The 17,771-nt window shown below is 49.2% G+C and overlaps 1 pseudogene; it reads left to right on the top strand.

Annotated features, from left to right (window-relative positions):
• The first annotated feature begins 2,953 nt into the window (after nt 1-2,953).
• LOC118664307 lies at nt 2,954-17,226 on the top strand (annotated as a pseudogene).
• Nucleotides 17,227-17,771: the final 545 nt, after the last annotated feature.

Here is a 17,771-nt window from a genome sequence, read left to right as displayed (position 1 = left end):
TGGGACCAAAGTTGCCGTAGTCACAAACAGCTGCCTCCCGTGTGATAATAGTGTGACCACTCACAAACTGACCTGGACCTCCAAACCCATTTTTGTACTCTTTGTCTTAAGTTTCTGTGTGTGTGTGTGCGCGCACGCACGCATATGCAGGAATTTGAGAAAGAAAATAACTTTGGTCTTGAGAGAAAGGTTGACTTTTCTTAGTACCAATTGCCTTTTTTTTATTTTTATTTTTTTTTATCACTGACATAACCAGGGAGGCTTAAAAAAGAAAGGGCCTTCATCCTGCCCTGGGCTTGAGACCTGACTCAAGGTCCCCTGGGGAGTAAAGGACAAGAGCAGCACATTTAAAAAATCTGTCACCACTTAGGGCCTCTGTGGCTTTGACCTTTTTGCATCGACAGTCACTAAGTGATGTTTTCCCTCAGACCCTCCTTTGCACACGTTCTTCCCTAATGAAGAAGAAAATAAGGAAGAAGAAGACAGACCACCTGGAGGCCTCTTCTAAGAAGGGTGAGAAATATTCCTTCTCATTCTATTGTCTCTGGAGACACAGATAGCCAAAAATGGGCATAACTCACCAAGAATTTGTCCATTTTTAAACACATCTTCCCTCACTACCAGGAAGGAAGCTATCTTTAGCTCTACTACAATGACCTGGATAATCAGTGAATGAAGTTCTCAAGTTCCTCGTGTGTGCCCAGCATTATTCTAGGAATTATAGGAATAGCATCTGCCTTAAAAGAGCTTAAACTCCAGACCATCCAAAGCAGGTATCCACATGGGTAAATTTACCTCGTTAGTGAGGGGGCCTCCACCACACCAACTCCACCCGCTCAGCCACTTTGAGGCCCATCAGACTGTACTCTGTGATTATTGGGGCAGCAAAGATCTTGGTCAAAGAATGACCTCAGCTCTGAGAAGGTGAGTACTTGACCTTGAGAATAGAGTAGCATGGAAGTAGATCTTAGGGACCAGCAAACTCATTCTCCATTTGCCATATTTATTTCCACTCCACTTCCTCTAAGACATAAATTCCTCTAATTTTCCTTTCTTCCACCCCTCAGCTCTTCTTCCTCTCTCCCAGAGGATGCTGGGCCTCCTGTTCAGGTTTGGGGGGCAGAAATGGGGCAAAGAAAGAAGGAAAACTTTCTCCAGGTCCTTCTTTGTTTCTAACCAACACTCTTGATTTCAAAGAACTACACAGGTTGAGGCATGAACAGGAGGGACAAATGTGAGTAGTCAAGAGACTGTGAAGCATCTGACCAAACCTCCCTCTTCCTTCCAGCTCGGAAGTATAGGAAAAGTCAAGGTCAAAAAGCAAAATCAGGTTGGAATGATGAGCAGAAAAATCACAAGGCAAAAAGCAGATGCAGTGAACTCTCCTGAAGCAAATGTTAAATACACTTATTATAGCAATAAATAATAATGCAGGATGGAGTGTACATGGTGTAAACACCTTTAATACAATTCTAATTTTCTCTTTGCTTCAAGAGCCACAGATTGTTATGGCAACAAAACAGAAAAACAGATCACAGTATTAATTTGATATCTGGGCTTCATTTGTTCCACATTTGCAATACAGCACATGCATAGTAAACAACCCAGGCTGAGCCAAAGCAGAGAAAACACTAAAACCACAGAAGGGCACAATGGAGCACCCTCTCAGCCTTGAGTTTTGTTAAATAAAAAATAAATAATAATTTTCTACAAAGCGCAGCAGTTGGGTCGCCCACACAGTTTGCTATGTGATTGATAACACTTGAGAAGCACATAATTCCATTTTTGCCAGCCCGATGAGTCAAGGGAGGATGAAGGCAGCAGGGCCTGTGTGAAAGCTCTCCACTGCAGCTCCTGAGCTGGGGAAACTCACCAGGCCGGCTCTCAGCTCTCTACGTGCCTGGGCCCCGTTGCACCGCTACCTACCTTTTTACTTTGCTATCAGAGCGATAGTTTCAAAACAAAAATATGATTATTTTATGTGGAGAAAAAGGAACTCTCATGGGAGAATACACTGGTAGAATCTTCCTTGGATAGAAACTTGGCAATATCTAGTAAAGTTGAATGTTCTTGTAACCTATGACCCAGTAACAATTCCCTTCTTGAGTAAAGAACTTTTGGGTATAAACACTTTTGCCCATGTCTCCAAGGATACATGTGCAAGACAGGTCATTCCAACATTGTTTATAACAAAAAAAAAACTCAGAACAATCTAAAGGCCCATCAACAGGAGACTAGGTGAGTTATGAATACATAGTCATAAAATGGATTACTCTTCAGTTATTTAAAATAAATTAACTAGAACCACATCTTCAACATATACAAATTTCAAAAACATTGTTGAGCAGAAAATGAAGCTCAGAATGATATCTATAGTATACCATTTGCATAAAGCTTAAAAGCTGGAAAAAAAAAACCAGTATCACATTATGTATATAAATCCTCAAATATGTAGTAATGTATAAAAACCCAGAGGAAAGAAAATATGGCAACAATGAGAGATCACGCTGATTAGAGAAGGCTCTCTGAGGAAATGATGCTTGAGTGACAGGAAAGGCCGGGGTGCCGAGATAGAGCAGGAACAGAGGGATCTGCACAGCCTGGAATCAAGTCCTGCTTTGTCTGCTATTTAATCACTCTGTGACCCTGGGCAAGTTCTATAACCTCTCTGTGCCTCAGCTTCCTCATATATAAAGCAGCATAATCACAGTATTTACCCCATAGGGTTGTGGTGAGAATTAAATATGTTGACATGTATAAAAAAATTAGAACACTGGCACAGGGCAGCAGATATATGAGTGATCACTATTATTTAGATGCCAGATGGAGGAAACAGTAAACTCAAAGGCAGGGTAAGGGGGAGAAAGTATGGGCAGGAAAGCTTTGAGTATTTCTATACAAGCAAGAAACCCATGTGCCTAGAGCAAAGTGAGTGAGGCATGGCGGAGAGCGGATGACACTGCGGTTGGAGAACGAGGCAGGGGTCAAATCCCAGCAGGTCTTAGGGGTTATGGCAAGGAGCGTGGATATTGTTCCATATGCTACTAGGGAGATGTAAGCTATGGGACAATGTGATCCAATGTGCATACTTGAAAAAGATGACTCAGTCAGCAATAAATTTTAAAAGCAAACAATCATTGGATGAAACTCTAGGAGTTTACGCAGAGTGAAAAAAAAAAAAATCCAATCCCAAAAGTTTACGTACTCTATGATTGCATTTACACAACACTGTTGAATGACATTATAGGAATGAAGAGCAGATTAGTGTTTGCCAGTGTCAGGAAGGGGCAGGGGAGGAAAAAAGGTGGGTATGGTTATAAGAGGGCAACACAGGAAGAGATACCTGGACACCCATGTTCATAGCAGCATTACTCACAATAGCCAAAAAGTGGAAGCAACCCAAGGGCCCACTGACAGGTGAATGAGTAAACAAAACATGCTCTATGCATACAATAGAATACTCAGCCTGGAAATGGAAGGAAATTCTGGCACATGCCACAAGATGGACAAACCTTGATGACATTATGCTAAGTGAAATAAGCCAGTCACAAAAGGACAAATACTATACGATTCCACTTATAGGAGGAACCTAGAGTAGTCTACTTCATGGACACAGAAAGTAGAATGGTGGTTACCAGGGGAGTGGGAAGTGAGGAGTTATTGTTTAATAAGTACAGTTTCAGTTTTGCAATATGAAAAGAATTCTGTGGATGAGTGGCGATGATGGTAGCACAACAATGGGAATGCACCAGGTGTCACTGAACTGTATACTTAAAAATGGTTAAGATGGTAGATTTTATGTATATTTTACTGCAACTTTTAAAACAAATAAATAAATACAGCAAAGCAGGGATCCTGTTGGTACTTGAGCTGTTCCATATCTTACCTTTATCAATGTCAGTATTCTGGGTGTGACCTTATACTATTGTTTCGTAAGATGCTGCGAACTGGGAAACTGGGTAGAGGGTATATACCTCTGTATCATTTCTTACAACTGTGTGTGGATCTATAATTATCTTGAAATAAAAAGTGTAATTTTTTAAAAAATCCCTCTAACTGCTGGTGGAGTACAGGTTGGAAGAAGCAGTGTGGGGAGAGGGAGCCCAGTTGAGAAGCTGTCATTGTCCAGCTGAACACACTGAGCCTGAACCAGCACAGGATGGGCAGAGAGGAGTGCGAATGCACAGCATGCTTTAGGAAAACAGGCAGACAGAGCTGGAGGAAGAGAGATCATGAGGGAGAGAGAAGGGACCTGAGGAATCATCCGAGCTTTCTTTGTAGAATTATCCAGATCAGCCTAATCCCATATAATAAAGAGGTGATATGCAAATTGACCCTCACTCCACCACACCATCACAAGATGGCTGTGCCCACAGCGGAGGCGGGGTTCCCATGACACAAGATGGCTGTGCCCACAGCAGAGGCGGGGTTCCCATAATGAGCGATCAGCAGAGACCTGAGGCTGCATGGTGCCAGGCCAGGGCAGGGGACCTGAGGCCGCACCCCCCGCCCAGTGGGGCTTGACGGGGGACTTCAGACCGCGCCCCTGCCCAATGGGGGACCTGAGGCCGCGCCCCCCACTCCAGGCTAGGGTATCTCAGGCCATGATCCCTGCCCCGACGCCAGGCTGGGGGACCTGAGGGTGCGCCAGGGGACCTGGAGCTGCACCCCCCACCCAGCAGTGGGGCTTGACCGGGGACCTGAGGCTGTGTCCCCCGCTCGGCAGGGCTTGACAGGGGTGGGGCCGGCTGGGTCTGGGTCTCATGCGGTTTCAAGGTGTGTGCGGGTGGGTGGGACTTGACTCTGGGTCCTACGGCGTGCCCTGGACTCTGACAGGAAGAAGATTTTCATATACATTTTACTAATTTTCTTTCATCTCTGACACTTCTGTTATAGAAAAAGGGCAAATAGCAATATTAAAATATTTCCTCTAATTAATTCCCTTTTAATGTGCATGAGTTTTGTGTACTGGGCCACTAGTGTAATAAATAACGGTCCTTAACTGAGGAAGAGAGAGGCAGAAGAGTCAGTGACAGAGCAGTGCCAGGTCAGAAAGGCTTAACTGGCCATGGCTGGCTCTGAAGATGGAAGGAGACCATAAGCCCAGCAATGCAGAAAGGCAAGAAAACAGATCTCCCCAGAACCCCAAAAGGAGTACAAGGCTGCCACCACCCTGGATTTAGTCCAGTGAGCCCTATTTTGGACTTTTGACCTCCAAAATGGAATAACTTTATGTCATTAAGCCACTAAGTTTGTAGCAATTTGTTACAGCAGCAATAGAAAACTGATACAATTCTTAATGGATAACAACATGACCTGGTTTGGGAAGGACTGGGTAAAGGCCCTGTCAGGTGCCAAATCCCCAGTGAGGAAGGGAAGACCAGATGGCTGAGGAGGGATTTAAAGATAACTCAAAAGTGTAAATGCCCCTGGCTGGGCTTTCTAGAGTGTCGGCCTACAGACTGAGGGTCATGGGTTCAATTCCAGATCAAGGGCATGCACCTTGGTTGCAGATTCAATCCATGAGTCAGGAGTGAGAACAGGAGGCAACCAATTGATGTGTCACTCTCATGGGCTCATCTGGATGTTTCTCCTCTTTCTCTCTCCTCCTCCCCCTTCCCTTCCACTTTCTCTAAAAATCAATGGAAAAATATCCTCATTCCTTGGGTGACGATTTTTTTTAAGTGTAACTGAATAACAAATTTGAGGTTCACCCCGTCTACACTCCAAACACTACTCACATCAGACAATAGGAAAGCAATAGGAACATCCCTTAGATGCAAAAATGGCAACTGAACCACCAGGAATATTAGGCAAACTGCTCCTTTGACTGGCCGCACAGAACTAATTGCCCCATCCATGGGTCATGATATACAGGCCTGAGGCCCTTTCTCTCCCTGGGCTGCCTGAGAAGAGTCTCACTTTGTTCGGGGAAAAGCAATCTTATGGGCGCAGGAGTTCTCTGAAAATGGAATTTCAAGCTATTCTTTTTCATAACAAAAATGGCATTTTGTGTTGCCATGTATTTTATGGTGTTGCTCACACTGATAGGAGTTAGCGAATGCCTACTGCTTGGGTAGATCTATGTTTGTCTTCCTATGTTCTCTCTCTCTCTTTTTTAGTTTTATTGAGAAATAATTGACCTATATCTCTGTATAAGTTTAAGGCATACAACATGATAATTTCATTAGTATATATTGTGAAATGATTACCAAAATACGTTTCGTTAACACCCATCATCTCAGATAGATACAATAAAAAAAAGCAAAAAACAAACAAAAAATTCTCCTTTTAAATGAGAACTCTTAGGATCTACTCTCTTAACAACCTTCCTAAATATCATACAGCAGTGTTAATATAGTTATCATGTTGTGCATTACATTCCTAGTAGTTATTGCTCCTATAACTGGAAGTTCATACCTTTTGGCCACCTTCCTCCACTTTTCTGCAGGACACACCATGGTGCTTACTTCATACTAGAAGCCTGATGCACAAAATTCGTGCACAGGGTTGGGGGCGGGGGGGGGGGGGGGTGTGCTCAGCCCAGCCTGTGCCTTCTCGCAATCTGGGACCCCTCACTCCTAATTGCCCACCTGCTTGCTCCTTACTGCCTACCTGCTCGCTCCTTAATGCTTGGCTCACCACTCTTTAGTGCTGCCACAGAGGCAGGAGAGCCTCCCGCCACCGCCACTGCACTCACTAGCTCTAAGCCCAGCTTCTGGCTGAGCGGCACTCCTGCTGTGGGAGCACACTGACCATGAAGGGGCAGCTCCTGCATTGAGCATCTGCCCCTTGGTGGTCAGTGCGCATCATAGCAACTGGTCGTTCTGGTCGTTCTGCCGTAATGGTTGCTGGGCTTTTAGATAGATAGATAGATAGATAGATAGATAGATAGATAGATACACTAGAGGCCTGGTGCACAAAATTTGTGCATTCAGGGGGGTCCCTCAGCCCAGCCTGCACCCTCTCACAGTCTGGGAGACCTTGGGGGATGTCAGACATGCTTAGCGCTGCTGCAGAGTCAGGAGAGGTTCCTGCCACCGCTGCTGCACTCAACAGCCATGAACCTGGCTCAACAGCCATGAGCCCAGCTTCTCACTGAGTGGCGCTTCCCCTGTGGGAATGCACTGACCACCAGGGGGCAGCTCCTGTGTTGAGCATCTGCCCCATGGTGGTCAGTGTACATCACAGTGACTGGTCGTTCCACCATTGGGCTGAAACTGGCTCTCCGAGATCCCCTGAGGGATCCCAGATTGCGAGAGGGCACAGGCCAGGCTGAGGGACCCCACTAGTGCACGATTAGGGCTGGGGAGGGATGCAGGATGTTGACCAGTAGAGGAGGGACCACAGGACACCTCCAGGGCATATCTGGCCTGTCTTGCTCAGTCCCAATCAGCCAGACCCCAGCAGCAAGCTAACCTACCGGTCAGAGCGTCTGCCCCCTGGTGGTCAGTACACATCATAGCAAGCGGTTGAGCGGCCTTAGCATGTCATTAGCATATTATGCTTTGATTGATTGAACGGACGACTTGTGGGCGGCGGCCATGGAGCCAGCCTGAGCACACAGGAGGCTTGGGTGACCCAGGTCAGCCTCCAAGGGAGGGGTCTGCAAACGACCCTCAGCCCCTCCCCCAGGCTGGCCATGCCACCATTGGGGTGAGGGTCCCCACTGCGGGGCGTGGCCAGTCTGAAAACGGCCCTCAGCCCCTTACCCAGGCTGGCCATGCCCCATGGGGTGAGGGTCCCCACTGTGGGGTGTGGCCAGCCTGAAAACGGCACTCAGCCCCTTACTCAGGCTGGCCATGTCCCCCAGCAGGGACCCTCACCCCATGGGGGTGTGGCTGGCCTGCAAACCATCATAGGCCCCTCGCCCAGGCTGCCCCACCCCCCAAGGGAACCCCACCCTGATCTGGGACACCCTTCAGGGCAAACAAGCCAGCCCCCACCTATGCAACAGGCTTCTATCTATACTAATAAAAGGGTAATATGCTAATTAGACTGGGAGACCTTCCAGACCTTCTAGATATTCTTCTGGACAAAGCCATGGTGCCGGGGCCAAGGTAGAGGCAGTTAGGTGCCAAGAGGGGAGGGCAGTTGTGGGTGATCAGGCCAGTGGGGGGAGGGCGTTGGGGGTGATCAGGCTGGCAGGGGGCAGTTGTGGGTGATCAGGCTAGCAGGCAGAATGGTTAGTGGCAATCAGGCAAGCAGGCAGGTGAATGGTTAGGAGCCAGCAGTCCCGGATTGCAAGAGGGATATCTGACTGCCGGTTTAGGCCTGATCCCACAGGTAAATATATATTTAGTAAATATATATTTAGGGGGGAAAAATGTGTTCTGAGCTCTTCAGAAGCTAATGGGAAAAGGAAAACTTTACACCAAAAACTAGAAGCAAACCAACAACTCAGTAGAAAGCAATTAGACACTATACACAGATAAGCTTCTCGAGGATCCTTGCAAGAGGACAACACTTAAGGTCATGATCAATGTCCTCAAAAGCTGCCTTTCAGGACACCCTACGTAGTGTCCTTGGGACTTCTTTTAGGCTGGTGGCATCACACTCACACGAAACTCGGTAACTCAGGACCCCGGTGCAATACTTCAGGCATGCAGCTCTCTAGGGCTCTGGCTAAACTCAAAGAATCACTTCAGATTATCTAGATGTATGAAAGGACTACATACATTCCAGCAATCTCCACTTAATATTGCTTCCAACTAGTATCAAGACACTTCTGTCAACTTTTCGTTTTAAATTCACTCCAAATTGGAAAGGAGGGGCGGGAGGAGTAGAAATACAAACTTCATCTTCAATGAAACTAAAGGACCTTTGTAACTTAGAACAAAACAAAGGCAAAAAGCAGATAGAAGTGACTAACCTGGGAGCAGGAAGGTCATCCTACCTAGGACTGTACAGTGGGTGGAGAAGAAAGTGCATTTACAGTAAAACCCACACAGCCTCTGGAACTGAGGCCGGGGTACAGCAGGGAAAGTGAAGAAGTGAAAGCAGGAAGATTGTCTGAAAATATGCAGGAAGCAAATTTAGACTCCCAGGCCCTAACCCCAGCCAGTCTGACAACTCACCCCAACCCCCAGGAATGCTAAGACCTTGAGCCAACTCAGTTGCCAGGCCATTGGGGCAGGTGGCAGTGGGAGGGTCAGGATGGACAGAGGGGGATTCAGTGCAGGCGTGCACACTGACAGGGGAGACAAGCAGCCCTGTGCTCCCTCCCAGCTCCAGAACTCCAGCACACAGGCTTACATTCCCAGCCAGGGGACTGGAGGATACTCCCCCCCCCCCCCACCTCCAAGAAAAGAAAGACACACAGATATTGACCCATGGGTGTCTCCAAGGGAAAAGCCTGCTGACTGCCCTTCCCTCCTCCAGCTTAGCCCCCAAGACAATACGCCCTGAACGTGCACACAGGGCCCCTCCAATCAGTTTCCTATACCTCACCCTGAAGCATGAGTGAACGTGAAGGATCAGCCGGAATTGCAGCACTGTCTTCGATGTGAAAGGGAGATACCAAAACAAACAGAAAAAACAGTGTCAGGCAAACAGAAATGTCAAGGAATAGAATAAAACGTAGGGGGAAGTGCCTATAAATAATATCCTCAGCTGGATAAGGAAAAACCTAAACAGATGACAGAATAATGCAGTTATTAACTCCAAGAAAAATAAAAGTTGAACAAGAAATAAAATATTGTCATGGTACATTACTCGACTCAGCAGTGAACACTATTCAGCGTCACAGTAGAAAATATGAAATACAGATCTAATAAAAAATGTGATTTAACCAGAGTGGGAGGGTAGGAAAGGAGAAGAAAGTAAAAACCCTCATCTTTTACAAAACTGATGAATCATGGCACAGAACACTTGCATTATTTAGGAATGTGGCATTAAATACTAGAAGAACCTATAAAGACAATGAAAAGAATTCTTTAAGGAGGAGGATAGGGTCGAAATAGTGGCTAGAGGACTCTTTTTTCTGATTTAATTTTTAGCATCATTTAATTTGTTTGACTATGTGCATGCTTTACTCAGATAAAATAAAAATTGGTCTAAAAATTTAATGTCTCAGCCACATGTGAAACGTATTAGATAATGATCAGTTCACAGTCACATTCCTAGGACTCACCCATCTGATGTACCCAGGGAAGCAGTCAGCCGAGATGGTGAGCTGAGGACACTTGTAGCACAAGACCGTAAGCCTCAAGAAGGTGGGGACCACACCGAGTACGTCCACTTAGCACTGACCACACACCTGCTACACTAAATAATTATAGCTAATGTTGTTTTTATTTAACGCTTACTATGTGCCAATCACAGAAAGCAGTTTGCACGTGGTAAACAATTTAATCTTGCCAACATCCCACAAAATATATGTTACTGTTAGTCCTCACTTGGTAGATGAGACAACTGAGGGACAGAGAAGGCAAGTAATTCATCCAACATTGCCACCTAGCCTATGCTGAAGCCAGGGTTGGATTTAGTCTGACACCTTTCTTGCAAATATCTGTAGAAGGGAGATGGCAAGGCAGAAGGCAGGAGGGAAGAAAAATTAGCAGGAAGAGAGAAAAAGAAAGAAAGGCCAATTCTTAGAAAATAATGTGGAATCTGATATCACACAGAAACTCCAAAGTTCCACTCCGGAGAGCAGGAAGACAGTAATTTCAGCCTAGAAAATGTTGCAGGCACATCTACTCAAAAGACGCTTCCAGATAATCCAAACCAAGCACCCATAGACTGGCCTGCATGGGGCAGCTCCGCTTCCCGGAGTCTTCTCCAACATCACCTCCCTACAAAATGGAGCTGCAGTAATAAAGGCAGCTCCCCCACAAGGAAGAGGCTGGTAGGTCAGCGAGAGCCTGACCTCCTGGGATGTCCCTTCCAGACATGAAGACGGCTGCATATGTCATTTGAGCCTTCCATTTAAGAATCAACATAGCAGTTATAATACAGGATTTCTCTGGCTCCACTCCACCAGCTATCCCAGTGCCTTAGCAACCCTAGCACCCACCCTACCCCACCCCCCACCCCCCGACCCTCCCACGTGTGCTCACAGGGACTGGGAGTTGGCCACCTCTCCCGCTCCAGCCCCAGCCCCAGCCCCAGCTGCCACCAAAGGTTCTGATGTCTGGGCTCACAAACTCCTATGCGTCGTCACGCAGGTGCTGGGAACCACAGGCTCTCACTGGTGATTTCCTTTCCTACCTCACTGCACCACTGCGGCTCCCCGGCCTCCAGCAGTGAATCCCCATGGAACAGGTCGCTCCCAGCCACCCTCCAGAAACTCAGAAAAATTGCTTCCCCACTTTCTACTCCAGAATTTGGGCACAAATTCCTGAGATATTAATTGAAAATAGATCCCACCTGTCTCCAAGCAGCCTACTTTGTCCTAGACCTAGCCTGGGGCCATGCCCCTCTCTTTTCTGTGTATTTTTCCCCCTTAGCTTCTCCACCAAACAGACCCCTGAGAATAATTCTACGGAAAGATGAGGAGGAGAGGGAGACTGAGAATAAATCATACAGGCTCTTCATTTTGGAAAAAGAATACTTTGCCCAACTGAGTTGGCCAGGGGACGCCTCAGAGAGAACTGAACCTCAGAGCAGGATGGGATCCAAGAAGCGGGGTGCAAGGCAGGGTGCCAACAGGGCAGGTGGTAGCCCAGTGTTCAGAAGTTGGGAAACTGGGTGCGCTGAGCCAGAGAGAAATGTAGGAAATACCAGGTCAAACAGCTTGAAGTTAAAAAAGAAAAATCCATCTCTAGGAATCTCGCCGACAGCTCTTTCACCCATATGCTGCGGCAGGTGAACTGTGAGGATGGCTCACATACCATTCCAGCCACCTTCTTCCCTGCCTTCCTCTACAATTGAGCCTAAAGAGTAAATTCATTTCCAGCCTCCTTTAAGGCCGAGATCGATTGGCCATGTGACATGGGGGCCATTTATATGGAGGTCTTCCCTGAGAGTTTCCCTTTCATGACCCCACCCCTCACCCCACACTCACACAAAAGCAAGCTCTCAAAAGCAGAATGCCTTTGGCTGTTCCCCTTCCCCTTCACTCCTTTCCTTCCTCACTGAGAAGTAGGAGCAGACCCTAGAGCTTCAGCAGCCACTTTGCACCAGAGGGCCAAAGCCATGTCCTAGGTGACAGAGCAGAAAGACTTTGAATGGCCCTGGACTGCCCCCTCCAGATTTCCCATGACATTTAAGAAAAGGAAAGAGAGGAGAAAGAAACAGGAAGGAGGGAAGAATCTTCTATAAGCCATTATAATCATGTTTATATTTCTTTATATTTATAATCTACTAGAGGCCTGGTGCACAAATTCGTGCACAGATGGGGTCTGGCTGGCCTGCCCCAGTTGGGGCCAATCGGGCCAGGTTGGCCAGGGGAAGGGGCTCTGCCCCCTGGTCGAACTCCCAGTCAACCTCTCGGTTGAGGGGACAATTTGCATATTAGCCTTTTATTATATAGGATTACTTGCTGGAAAATGCATTCCCAGACACTGGAGGATCATCTGTAATATCATAAAATGGGAACAATCGAAATGGGAGTGGTAACACAAATTATGAGCCATCTACACCATGGAATCCTATATAGTAGTTAACAAGGAAGGAGTAAAGCCACACATGTATAAAGACATGGAAAGATCTCTTTTCTAGATTGTCAAGTAAAATAAACAAATCAACGGAACAATATGTAGTATTGATCCTTTCATGTGATTTTTAAAATTATGTGTACATGTATCTATCTGCCTATCTCTCTATGAATGTATAGATAAAAGAAGTACATATACCAACTGTTAATGACTATTCCTGGGGTTGTAGGAGAGTGGGGTTGGGCTTGGAGTGAATGGGGGCTTATGCTCTTCACTCCATGCTTCTGTGGGAAAATCGTTAAAAAGCACAGGGTTAGTTTGCTTCCTTCATGTGGGTAATTAAGTTCTAGATGAGTTAGGTGCCCTGGGAGACCATTCTCTAGATGTCTTTGACTCCAAAATTCCAAACACCCCGAACAACCTCCTAGCACAGAGACAGACAAAAGGCTGCGTGGATGGGGCACCCATTGGAACCGCCATGCTGATGGCATCACTGCTGGGCTCCTGCCCCCACAGACCTAGGAATGGAATTCTTGCACCTCAATCAATTAAACAATTGGGTCATTCAAAGAGCTAGTTTTATGGCACCCCAAATCCAGCTGAAATGCTGACCATGAAGTCTGGGGAGGGGGTCGGGGAGATTTCCTTGGACCCCCGTGCTACCTCCCCTCCATGGACCTGGGAGTCTGAGTCAGAAGCTTTTCCATGGCGTCTCCTCAGCGTCCAGAAGGGTCCAATGCCAGGGCAGGGGCCTGTTTCTGGCTTTCTGGGCTCTGACAGGTGCGGGCGGGTCTACCTAATGCCATTAGCAGGGTGAGTGGGCGTGACCTGTGAATTGCACAGCTGCTCTGTAATCTAAACCATAATGGGAGAGAGGGAGGGAGTTTTCTACAGGGGCTGGGCTGATGTCTGAGGATGTTCGCAGATGCAGTTCCCTGGGAACAGAGTGCCGGCTGGGCACGTGGGGTCCCACGGTGGGGAGAGCACTACGAGGTCCCACCGAGGAGAAAGGACCCACGTGCACACCGTGCAGGGAACTGGCCAAACCCTTCAGAGGCATTCCATCAGGGAGTGCCAATCAGTGACGGTGCACAGAAGTGGGTGAGAGGTGTGGGGCAGTTTCACGTCGAAGGTGGCACCAGGGCCCGCGGGAGAAGCACAGGACTCATACGCACTGGTCCCTGCATGGCATCTCAGAGGTAAGGCCAGCCTCCGGTTAACTGCTCGCAGCCCGGGACCCGCTTGAGAATGAAGAGGATCCCAGAGTCCTATCCCACTGGGTTTCCTGCCTCTGAGAGCCAAGTCCCACGTCCACCCAAAACTCCAGCCACTCCACCCTCATTGGCCATCTAGGACCGTGTGCACAGCCCCAAGCTGGGCAGATGCGAGCCTGGTGCCAGTGCACGTGTGGTGTGAGCAGGGGCCATGGGGCGGGGGGGTGGGGGCGTGGCTGTCACTGGCAGGGCAGCTGCCAATCCAGAGAGCTTGGGAGGGACCCCACCAGCACAAACAGTAGCTGAGCCCGTGGATAGGAGAGCTGGCTTGGGAAGGCTTTTTGCAGACTGCACATAGAACCTAACCACCGTCAGGTCGCGGGGTGGAGGGGTTGCAGCTAGTACTGAGCACCTCCCATCTGTGGGTGACAAGACCACGGTCCCCTTCTCACGTCAGCCTTGAGGCTCTGCCCATGAGAAGCGTGTGATGGTTGCACAGAGGGGCTGGGGTGGGTGCTGGGTGAGGACATGGTGTGAGCACCATTGCATGGCACCACTTCATGGTGGCCCCAGAGCATCCCAGGAAAACCACCCCCACCCCTGCCTCCTCCCCAACTTCTATCCCATCTCCCTGACCTCCTCACCGGTTCCACCAGCCCCGCTCAGCAATCCTCCTCTCCCTGTCCAGGAGGGTGGAGTGAAGCCATTGGCTAAGGGGCCCGGAGGAGGCAGCTGACAGAAAGGGTGGGGGGTGGGACATGCTCAGATCTCCGTTGTCTCAGCCCAGACCACTTCTGCGACTTGCAGCGCTGACACTGCTGAACTCACTCATCGCTCTCACATCCTCCGGCCCATCTGCCACCTGCTTTCCCCACCCACCCACCAAACTGGTGCTTTTAAAGGGGGAAAACCCAAAACCCCTCCAAGTAACAAAGAATCATATAATTACTCTGCAGCCACTTGTCCTTGGTAATTTGATGTGTGTGTTGCTGTAATTACACATTATGTGGAGTTAGAGAGTCACGGTGCTTGTGTGTCCAACCAGTGGCATCTGCAGGGTTTGCAAACGGGGAGAACAGTCCTGGGGGGAGCTTGGCTGGTGCAGCCGCAGACCCCAGGCTTGGAGGGCTGGGGCAGCGAACGGAGGACGTGAGTGCAGGTGAAGTGGGGGCAGCGCCAGGAGGGGGCACTGGGGCAAGTGTTTAGTGGGCGCCCACTGTATGCTGGGCGAGGCCTCATCTGTCCAGGGGCACCCAGGGTCTGTGAGTGAAACCTCACCCACCCCCCCACAAGGCACTTCAAATCCACACGGACCCCTGAGTGAGGTCACCTCTGAAACGCTCTCACCTGGCTCCCACTTCTCTTCCTCTGCATCGAGGCCACTGCTCGTTCCTCACCCGCACGCCTGCCCCAGCCTCCAGGGCCCCATGTGCATCATCCTCCACACTCCGCGCCAGTGGTCTTTTTAAAAAGGCTAAGCTGATACCATGGCTTCTTGCCCGGCATTCACTGGCTTACCATCGCCTTTGGGAGAAAACGCCAAGCCCTGGCATGGACCCCCGGGAGGTCTGGCTGCTCCGGGGGCAGGGGTGGCACCTCATCTCTCAGATTGTCCTCCCCACCCGGCTTCACCAGGAAGCAGGAGCCGGGAACCACGGACGCCAGGGCCAGCCTCATTATGCGGTCACCACGCCCGTTCTCCCACTCTGTGTCAGCTTTTATTTCATTTAAGGGTAGAGCATATATCAAATTAATTTGACTCTGAAATGATAATAGAGACTAAATAAATTATAAAAACATAGAAATTTGGAGCTGGATGGGACCCTGGAGGTTATGGGGCCGCTGGTTCCCAGCCGCTGTGCACATTAGAATCACCTGCAGGGCTGTGGCCAGGTGATGCCAGCCCCACAGGCCGAGTGCATTGGTCTGGGGTGGGTGCGCCTGCGCATCCATAGAGTCTAAGAGCTCCCGATGGTATCGATGAGGAACCCAACACTGGAGATTTTGAGGAATTTGTCTGTTAGCATAGAACTGTGTAGGGATGACCCAGGGGCCCGGCAGGCCTCCCAGGCCACTGCCCTTCACCCTGTGCCCTACTCCTTCCCAGCCAGGCAACCAGGGTGGAGAAATGCCATCACAGGGGCTGGTAAAACTAAGGATATTCCTAATTTCCTCCCAGAGAGCCTTATAGTCCCACTGGATTCAGACCAGCCAGCTGTGTGAGAAAGGAGAGGGCCTGGCATCAGGGACCCATTTTATTGACCTGGAAAACTGAGAAGCTGAAAGTTTAGATCCTAGGAGGCAACACAGTCCAGTGGCTAAGATCCTCAGCCATGGACTCAGACCCGGTTTTAGTGCTGACTCTGCACTCACCAGCTGTGTGGTCTTGGGCAGATCACTGAACCTCTCTGAGCTTGGAGGTTCCTCATTTGTTAGGTGGGAAATTGTAAGAGTATTGTGAACAGGCAACAGTCTGGCCCATTGGGAGCACTCCAAATATAAGATGCACGATGATGAAGCGCTCCTCAATCTGTGTCAGCTCCTGAGCAGGCAGGAAGGTGCACAGATGATTTACAAAGGAGAACGCTGAGGCTTGGCTCTCACCGCTGGGCGGGCAACAAGCACAGGACAGGGCTGGAGTGTGGTGGGGAGACCGAGGGGCCACCAGAGCAGCTGAGCCCTGTGGGCCCAGCACGGTGCCCTCCCTCTTAGCAACCATAGGTCCCCCAGGGGCGCTCGCAGGCCACAGGCTGTGGGTGGAAAAGAAGGTGCGGCCTCCCTGGCCCAGAGCAAAGAGGTGGCCCGGAGCGAGGCCCCGAGGCAGCCGGACTCAGCGTGACCTGCATCCCTGGCGCTGCGGAGCACGACCTTAAGTTCCCTCCCGCAGAGCTGTCGTGAACCAGCTGTCCAGGGTACAGGCCCAGGTTGCTGAAGAGGCCACAGGGGTCCTGCTACCTTTTCTGAAACTCCTCTGCAAGGGAAAATCCCTGAAGGAAATGGGGAAGCCATTGTCTGCCCTTGGAATGCAAAATGGTTGTCCGTCCGGTTAATTGGGGAAAAGAGCAGTCCAGAGGGAGAGGTCGGAGTGAAGAAGCTGAAAGGTTTGAAGTCTGTGGAGAAGATCGTTAACCACCTGGACGAGATGAATGAGGAGCTTCCCTGCATCCAGCAGGTCCCTGGCCAAGGGTTTGTAAGCAAACTCGACAGGAGAGTAAAAGCCACAGTGAGCAGTTTATGATGATCCTGGAGGACACTGACACACTGATTCGGCCAGAAAACATCAAAGGCAGAAGACTGAAAAGGAAGGGTTTGGAGAAAAGGGTGCGGGGCAGGTCCTAGCTGAGTGTGGCCCAGTGAAGCAGACCTGGCAGGAGAACCAGCGGCTGCAGTCCGCAGACTTGGCCCTGGACCACTGAGGCACAACACAGGAGAGGAGAACTCAGGAGGCAGGAGTGGGGTGTGGCCTCTATTCTCCTATGTGTGAAGTCTTTGCTCAGCCAGTAACTGACTGCGTGACCCCTTGCCCTCTCCTGACCTTGTTGGGGAGCACACGAGACTTGGTTGGAAAGTTTGTAAGGAGGACATTCTGAGGAAAGGGAAGTGTGTGGAAGGCTGCCTGCCCTGTTTATCAGAATTCCACCTTAGGGGAGACTTAGGGGAGTGTTGAAGGCGGTGCCCCTAAGTGGCAGGGGCTGTGCTGCTCTGCAGAACAGTACCACCAGCGCTGCCCACGCTAGAACAGAAGTTACTTGATTTCACCGGGACAATTGGCCAATGGCCAGTTTTCCTTCTCCTGTGCCTGTCCCCAATGAACAAGTATTCTTTTACAATCTTAAAAACAACAACAACAATAAACAAACAAAGGAGAAAGCTGAGACTCAGAGAAGTCAGATGGCTGGCCCAAGATCACACAGCAAGCCGGGTACCGGTCTGGGATTGGAACACAGAGCTGGAGCCCCCT

This window comes from Myotis myotis, unplaced genomic scaffold (assembly GCF_014108235.1).
Source record: "Myotis myotis isolate mMyoMyo1 unplaced genomic scaffold, mMyoMyo1.p scaffold_m19_p_1, whole genome shotgun sequence".
Taxonomy (NCBI): Eukaryota; Metazoa; Chordata; class Mammalia; order Chiroptera; family Vespertilionidae; genus Myotis; species Myotis myotis.
This window is presented reverse-complemented; position numbering and strand designations above follow the sequence as displayed.